Genomic DNA, 9,242 nt, shown 5'->3' with positions numbered 1-9,242 from the left:
GCCTCCAAAAAAAACATGAACTGGTCTCAGGCCATGGAACAGCTCAAAAAGGATTTGGAAAAGAAAGTTAGAGAAGTAGAGGAAAAATTGGGAAGAGAAATGAGAATGATGCGAGAAAACCATGAAAAACAAGTCAATGACTTGCTAAAGGAGAACCAAAAAAATACTGAAAAAAAAAAGAATAAAATAAGGGTTTTTTTTATAATATTCTACAATAAACCAGGGTTAAAAAGTTATCACTACACATTTTAAAATGGTTTTTATGGCGCTGATTCAGCGATAACAATGGGACAATGGTCTGTTTGCTTTAATATGCTATAATAGAAAGAACAGTCAATTAGGACTGAGGATACCAAGATTCTGGTCCCAAAACCCTGAGAATGACTGTGATTTTGTAGAAGCTCCTTTTCAGTTTATTTTATACAACAAATGACTCACCTATTGCTGTAAAGATCAAATGAGAGCATAAGTGTACCAGTGCTTTGAAAGGATAAAAGAGATATATAAATGCAAGGCATATTTATTATGAATAGTCCGAGACTAGCCTGGTCTGGGAAAGGTAAACTAAGGAAATTAATTCATTTAATATGGCGTGAACTTTACTGTATTCCGTTACTATTATTAGTTGTAAATCCAAGAGTAATTCTTGATGCCAATGGTTTTACATGAGAAATAGGCATCAAAATAATTTCTCTTGAGTTAAAGAATGTAGGCTCACCTGCCAAGTGAGTTTTGTGATGCAGGAATAAAAAATGTATATTAAAAAAAAAATCTACTCTGCTCCATTTATTTCCAAATACCATAATGTGCCTACTAGGTGGTAGACACAGTGCTAGATTTTATAAAGGACACAAAAGTGCATCAAACATGGTCCCTGGGCTCATGAGATTTCTAATCTACTGGGAAGAATGACACATCAACACAAATTGCCATGAGATACAACGAGACATCTCTTCATTCCAGTAGATCAGGTAAAGAGTGGTGGAAGAAAAGGCATTTAAGCTGCACTTTGGAGAAGGTGTGAGAATTTCACCATGCAGAGATGGCAACAAAAGGCACTGAAAAGGCAAGAATTTTTTTTCTTTCTTTTTTATTCAATTTTATTTTCAATTCCAAATCCCCTCTCCTCTTCTTCCCCCCACACCCATTCACTGAGAAGTCAAGAAAATTTTAAAAACCATTACAAAAAATGTGTAGACATGCAAAACAAAATTCTACATTAGCCATGAGGCGGGAGAAAATGGCATGAATGAAAAAACTGAGATGGGAAGATATGAGACATTTGTCAAACAATGAACAGTCATGCTTACTTATGGCAGGAGGTCATAATCTGGGGTTAGTAAACTTTTTAAAAAGTATCCTAATAACTGTATCCCAGTGTCATTTATTTCCTTTGTAACCCTACTTTTTAAATTTATGCACTTAAAAATACTATTCCGAGAAGGGGTTCGAAGCTTCATCAGATTGCCAAAGCGGGCCAGGATGCAAAAAATGGCTAAGATCTCTTGAGAGAGATAGGGCTGGAAATGTAAATTGGATATAAGTGATCGAGTTAGACAGTGTGGAGATACTATAGATTTTATGGGAGATGATGATCTAATGGTGCTATAGGAAGATTAAGCTTGTGGTAATGCAGTAGGTAACTGAAGATGGTAGACATTGGAGATTATGAGGGAGGGGAATGCAAAAATAACCATTAGAAGGCTACTGGAATAATCTTGGCATGAGGTAATACAGTCTGGAATTAAGGTGGGGATGGGAATGGAAAGGCAGGGATAGATATAAGCTACTACCAAGAAACCACAGGCCAGGAAGACTGACTGGAAGTTACAAGTAAGGGAATGGGAAGAGTCTAAGATTTCTGAGGTTCTGAGCTTGATACCATTACAGTATACTGACACCATTAACTGAGAAGTCAAGAGAAAGATCTGGTTTAGGAAAGAAATGAGTTCAGTTAGTGATGTGCTGAGTCTGAGGTCTCAGAGGCAGAGTAGGTAGGCTGAAATATGAGGCTAGAACCTAGGACAGGTGAAGGACAGATCTATGGACTGGAATACAATGCACACGTGGATTAAAATGAAGTGGATAAAATCTTCTAAGGAGAGAACGTTATCAAGAAGCAGAGGACTAAGGACAGGAGCTTTCAGAGTTCCTCCATTAGGGGATGGGAAAAAGAAAAGAAACACTGATTTAAAATATTCAAGGGGATGTAAGACTATGTCATCAGGACCAGACATGATCCAAGCCAAAAGTCATTTTAGGGAAGACACATCCAAAGAAAAACTGTTTGGATTCCAGGGAGGAAAGGAGTACATAGCACAATCTCAGAAATCTTGAGGGCACTTTAAATGAATATTTGGAGAAGAAAGCAGGAGGGCTTACTCTAAGGTCCTGAACCAGATGTATAGTGAGCAGGACGGAGAAGCAGGAAGTGACCTAGAACCTCAGGTGAATATGTACAGTACAAAGGTACCTCCCGTCACAACACAGATGAGTTATGGAAACCAACGATTGCTATATTCTGCTTATCCTTACAGCTTTCTGAAATTTAAAAATAAGAGGAAGCTATGAATTATTGACTACTTTTAAAAAATATTAGAGGCAGCATTGTGTAGTGTATTTGGAGAGCTGGTCTCAGAGCCAATACAACCTGGATTGAAGTCCTGGCTTCTACAGGTACTAGCTGTGTTTCAAGTCACTTAACATCTTGGTGTTCTAAACCAAGGTTATCAAATTCAAATAAAGATCCCTCCAACCCACATATCGACTTGGAAAACCACACATTAACATTATCTATATGGTATTGTATTTTTTATTTCTTTTAGTAAACATTTCCCAATTACATTTTTTTTTTTGCTTTTTGGCAGGGCAATTGGGGTTAAGTGACTTGCTCAAGGTCACACAGCTAGTACATGCGTCAAGTATCAGAGGCCGGATTTGAACTCAGGTCCTCCTGACTCCAGGGCCGGTGCTCTACTCACTGCACCACCTAGCTGCCCCACCCAATTACATTTTAATCTGGTTCTGGCCCCACAGCGGAGTTTTGCTCCCTGTGAATTTGACACCTCTATTCTAGGCAACTCTTTAAGTACCAATATTTCTTGCAGGAGGCAGTTTCTTGTCTGGGAGTTTCCTACAAAATAAAATCACAAACCTTTATTTTAAAAATAAGTTTTTAACCTTATTTTAAAAAATCCCAAAACACATATCTTCAGATTATTATATTCAGATTATTGGTCAATAACAAAAGGATGGCATATTTTATGTCAAATGATCTATTTCTGTAAAATATACAATTGGCTTTTTTTCTTCCCCCCAATTCCTTTATTCTTATGAGGGAAAATCAAGGCTAAATGTTGAGGTACATAGTGCCAACTTATCTGAAACAAAAGAAGCAGTGGTCCCACTAAATTCTGCCCTGGTGAGATTTTATTAGGAGTATTATATGACTCTTTTAAAGGGAAACATTAACAAACAGTGTATCCAGGAGGAAAACCAAGATGGTGAAGTTTTTCCTCATACTGAGTCAAAATCTATTTCACTATAATTTCTATACCTTGGTTGGTTCTAGTTCTCTGCTCTGGACCTTGGACCCTTCAACTGTTTGAAAACTGGTGTCATTCCTTTCCCTCAGACTTTCCTAACAGTCAGAACTCCTCAAAAGTGTAACAGACTGGGGGGTGGAGTCAAGATGGCGGCCAGAAAGCAGGGACTTGCGTGAGCTCCCACCCAGGTCCCTCCAAAAACCTATAAAAATGGCTCTGAACAAATTCTAGAACTGCAGAACCCACAAAATAGCAGAGAGAAGCAGGGCTCCAGCCCAGGACAGCCTGGATGGTCGCTGGGTAAGGTCAACAAAGTCAAAGAGCCTACATCAAAAGCCTCCAAGAAAAACATGAACTGGTCTCAGGCCATGGAACAGCTCAAAAAGGATTTGGAAAAGCAAGTTAGAGAAATAGAGGAAAAATTGGGAAGAGAAATGAGAATGATGCGAGAAAACCATGAAAAACAAGTCAATGACTGGCTAAAGGAGACCCAAAAAAATAACGAAGAAAACAACACCTTAAAAAATAGACTAACTCAAATGGCAAAAGAGCTCCAAAAAGCCAATGAGGAGAAGAATGCCTTGAAAGGCAGAAATCAGCCAAATGGAAAAGGAGGTCCAAAAGACCATTGAAGAAAATACTACCTTAAAAATTAGATTGGAGCAAGTGGAAGCTAGTGACTTTATGCGAAATCAAGATATTATAAAACAGAACCAAAGGAATGAAAACATGGAAGACAATGTGAAATATCTCCTTGGAAAAACCACTGACCTGGAAAATAGATCCAGGAGGGACAATTTAAAAATTATTGGACTACCATGACCAAAAAAAGACCCTAGATATCATCTTTCAAGAAATTATGAAGGAGAACTGCCCTGATATTCTAGAGCCAGAGGGTAAAATAGAAATTGAAAGAATCCACAGATTGCCTCCTCAAAAAGAAAACTCCTAGGAATAGTCCCAGATCAAGGAGCAAATACTTCAAGCAGCCAGAAAGAAACAATTTGAGGATGTGGAAACACAATCAGAATAACACAAGATCTACATTAAGGGACTGAAGGGCTTGGAATACGATATTCCGGAGGTCAATGGAGCTAGGATTAAAACCAAGAATCACCTACCCAGCAAAACTGAGTATCATGCTCCAAGGCAAAATATGGACTTTCAATAAAATACAGGACTTTCAAGCTTTCTCAGTGAAAAGATCAGAGCTGAATAGAAAATTTGACTTTGAAACACAAGAATCAAGAGAAGCATGAAAAGGTAAACAAGAAAGAGAAATCAGTTGAAAAGTTGAACTGTTTTGTTTACATTCCTACATTGAAAGATGATGTATCTGATTCATGAGACCTCAGTATTAGGGTAGCTGAAGGGAATACACATACATATGTGTGTGTGTGTGTGTGTGTGTGTGTGTGTGTGTGTGTATACACACACAGAATATTAAGGGATGAAGGGATGATGTCAAAAAGAAATAAAATCAAATTAAGGGATGAGAGAGGAATATACTGAGAGAGAAAGGGAGAGATAGAATGGGGTATATTATCTCACATAAAAGTGGCAAGAAAAAGCAGTTCTGTAGGAAGGGAAGAGGGGGCAGGTGAGGGGGAATGAGTGAATCTTGCTCTCATCAAATTTGGCCTGAGGAGGGAATACCATACACACTCAATTGGGTATCTTACCCCATAGGAAAGAAGGAGGAAGGAGATTAAAAAAGGGGAGACAATAGAAGGAAGGGCAGATAGGGGGAGGAGGTAATCAAAAACAAACGCTTTCGAAAAGGGACAGGGTCAAGGGAGAAAATTCAATAAAGGGGGATGGGTTGGGAAGGAGAAAAATATAGTTAGTCTTTCACAACATGAGTGTTGTAGAAGGTTTTTTCATAATGATATGCATGTGGTCTATGTTGAATTGCTTGCCTTCTTAGGGAGGGTGGGTGGGGAGGGAAGAGGGGAGAGAATTTGGAACTCAAAGTTTTAAAAACAGATGTTCAAAAAAAAAAGTTTTTGCATGAAACTAGGAAATAAGATACACAGGCAATGGGGCATAGAAATTTATCTTGTCCTACAAGAAAGTACGGGAAAAGAGGATGGGAGGGGAGTGGGGTGACAGAAGGTAGGGCTGCCTGAGGAACAGGGCAACCAGAATATATGCCACCTTGGAGTAGGCAGGAGGGTAGAAATGGGGAGAAAATTTATAATTCAAACTCTTGTGAAAATCATTGCTGAAAACTAAATATATTAAATAAATTAAATTAAAAAGATAGTAAAAATTCAAAAAATAATTGAGCTTTTACAAAGCAAAAAAAAAGTGGAACAGATTAACTGTGGTCTTTAGTAGTGAGTTCCCTATCATCAGAGATATTCAATCTGAGGCTGGGAATAAACACATTGATGATATTACTGATTAGATGACCTCCACAGTTCTTTAAAATCTGAGGATCCTATTATTTGACGTGAGTATTTTGAAGCTCTTGGTATACTATTAGCATCTGGATAACTCAAAACATCAAGGTAATGACTTTAAAGGTGTCCTGATGACATAAACAAGTCCCGCCTGCCTTATGTACCTAGGAGATAGATTGCTAGGATCTGAAGAGCTTGGGGAAACATATCTTACCTCTCCCGACATACCCCAATAAAATGTCTCACCCACAGGATTATGGTTTTAGAAGCAAACATTAGTGCTCAGCTAGTCTAATTCCCTCATTTTACAGACAAGGAAACTGAAGCCCAGGGTGGTAAAAATGTCTTCCACAGTCATACAAATAGCAGTGCTTTGATTCAAAACCAGGCTCTCTAATTCCAAGTCCAATGTTCTTTTCTCCTATACCACCCTGCCTCCCTGGTGTCTGAAGTCCAACTGTTAGAAGCTTCTGGGGGTGGGGAGGAGAGAGAGAGAAGAAAACACAAAAAACACCGAGCAAAGAAATCCCTCTTTGCTAGGTTTCTTTTGCTTTTTAGTCATGAACATTTTAGTGCTAATTTCTTTAATTAGACAGCTTTCCTTAAATTAGAACAATAAGGTGATAGATGGGAGAAGTGGGGTACCAAGAGGGCAAAAGTCTGAAGAGGAGGTGAGAAGCACCGTTGCTTCTTCTGTCTTTTTGGGGGCCTCCTCTTCCACCTAAGGAGGAGGAGGCAGGATCACTTGCTAGGATCCAGCCCCCACAGCTCACCTTTGTTACCCATCAAAGTTCAGAAAAAAAAGAGCACATTCCATTTGTTCTCTACACTATATACTGCTTGATCTGCACTCATTTTTTTTTTATTCTTATAATCAAAACATCCACCTTGTGATCACAGCTAAGTATCAAATATGTTATAATAAGAATTGAGACAGAACGAGAAAATGAAGGAACAAGCAAAGACAACAATGTATCCTCAGAACAAAGAGAAAGTAAGACTTTCAGATAACAGTTTGACAAATCACAGGTCCCTGAGGCCCTGAACTTAGTCCAAGGACTTGGAAATTTAACAAATGAAGTCAGGAAATTCTGAACTTCACCCTTTCCCTTGAATAGTGACGGGCACATAGTAGGCACTTAATAAATTGATTGATTTTATTTCTCATAGCAAAATCTTTGGGATGGGATTCATAAACAGATGAAAGACAAAAACAAACAAAAAATCTTAAAGTTTCTAAATTTATTGCTTAACAATATCTCAGGGAATGATGTAAAAATTTTAATTCAATTGGTTAAATCCAGCAAAAAGAGTCTACTGGTCACGGTAACTGGACATTCTATGACTAGTTCTTTAAGCCATCATTTAGCTCAAGAAAGGACCTAAAGATATGCTAACAGTACACTAAATGCTAAGACATTGGTGTCTCAGCCAGACAAGTCACTTACACCTCAATTCCCCTTCCAAGATTAGAGGGCTGGGCTAGATGCTTGTTGGTCCCTCTTAGCTTTAACTTTCTGTTTTCTACCATATCTGGCACTCCTTTCCAGTAGTTAAGTAGCTACTCAATTCTAGTACTCATTCCACTCATTCTCAGATGTCTTCAAAGGAGGCATCTGACTGATAATTTCAAGGACTGAAGGCAGGGACTGGTAGGAGGCTCCGATTTTCTAAGCACCTTCTACCCTCAAAGTATGCCTATCATGAATTCGGTGTTATTCATTGAAAACTTGTCTAACTCAAATAGCCACGCACCAGTAGTTTCTTGATCTAACTTCCTGCTGGTTCATCTGGAAAGCATTTTGGAATTGTGCTAAAAAGTGATACATGCCCTTTGTCCCAGATGTATGTCAAAGAGTCAAACCAAAACTTTGATGGGAGCAAAGAACTGAACATAAAGTAGATGACGATCAAATAGCAAACAGCTAAACAAAATTGTGGAGTAAGAATGTCAGAGCATATTCCTATGCCATAAAAAACTATGAATATGAAGAATTCAGAGAATCATGGAAAGACTTACAAGACCTGATACAGGCATTCTGGCAGAAGCATTACTGAATTTCCTTCCATTTGTGCTCAGCTCTTACAGCTAAACCCTATTTTCACTGGTGTTTTCTCAAGGAAAGAAAGATAAATCAGAATGTTGATACAGGAACAGTAACTAGCTTGAAGGAAAGACCCAAATTAAGTAATTAAAGCTCAAACAAAGAACTGGCTATATGTGGCCAGGGTATTCTCTATGTTATAGCGGGTCCCCTCAAGTGGTCACAAGGACTGGAGCCAAATGGGGGAGGTGCAGTGGGAACTAAGAAACCCAATGAAATCTCAGGCAGATTTCCACTGGTACCCACACTGAGAAGCCAACAGACATTTTTTCTCAAATTACTGTTATTAAATAAAAATGAGATTAAGTGGGAAACCCATTTTGTACTTCTGTAGTTTCAGGTAACATATATGTTGAACATAGCAAGTTCCACAGCAATGAGGTAGTTAGGACTGTTTAATCTTGACCGCTCATTTTACAGATGAGGAAACTGCTGTTGTTCAGTCATTTCAGTCGTGTCTGACTCTTCATGACCCCATTTGGGATTTTCTGGGCAAAGATACTGGAGTGGTTTGCCATTTCCTTCTCCAGCTTATTTTACAAATGAGGAAACCAAGGCAAACAAGGTTAAGTGACTTGCCCAGCGTCACACAGCTAGTAAGTATATGAGGTCAGATTAAAACTCAGTAAGATCAGTCTGCCCAGAGAAACTAAAGGGCCAAAGGAATTAAGCAATTTAAGATTACACAGAGAGTGGCAGTCAGAGGTAGAACCCAGGTCTCTTGCTCTCCATTTACAATCACATGCTGCCATATACTCATTAAACTAAACCATGTCTGTCCCCTTGGGCTAAGATTTAGGGCACAAAAACTAGATCCTGAACTCTGAAGGACAAGACCCAATGGAGGCAAGTTTCAGTTACCATTATGAGGTCTCCTAGCTAGAAGAAATAGCTGATGTCAGGAGAAATCCTAGCAACCATCAAAGGGGAGTCAGTGTGTCTGACAAGTCAGTACAACCAATATCTGTAAGACTGGTCTTTTATGGCAGCTATAAAATACTCATCTAAGCAAGTAAATGTGGATTTGCTTTTAATATTAACAAGAAGAGGCAAGGACATAATGTTGAATAAGAAGGTATAACACTCCCACCCTTTTAAAATTCCTTTTTCGTGAACTGAATGCTATATAATTATAAAAACCAAGCTTAAGTTGGGAGAAGAGCTGACAAAATGCACAGTTCTTCCCT

General features: G+C 38.6%; 1 protein-coding gene across 1 annotated transcript in view; it reads right to left on the bottom strand.

Annotated features, from left to right (window-relative positions):
- The window catches only part of C1H7orf50 (chromosome 1 C7orf50 homolog), a 368,607-nt gene that overhangs the window by 273,276 nt on the left and 86,089 nt on the right, over positions 1-9,242 (bottom strand). The window lies entirely within an intron of this gene.

Source organism: Trichosurus vulpecula, chromosome 1 (assembly GCF_011100635.1).
Source record: "Trichosurus vulpecula isolate mTriVul1 chromosome 1, mTriVul1.pri, whole genome shotgun sequence".
In the NCBI taxonomy this organism is placed as follows: domain Eukaryota; kingdom Metazoa; phylum Chordata; class Mammalia; order Diprotodontia; family Phalangeridae; genus Trichosurus; species Trichosurus vulpecula.
This window is presented reverse-complemented; position numbering and strand designations above follow the sequence as displayed.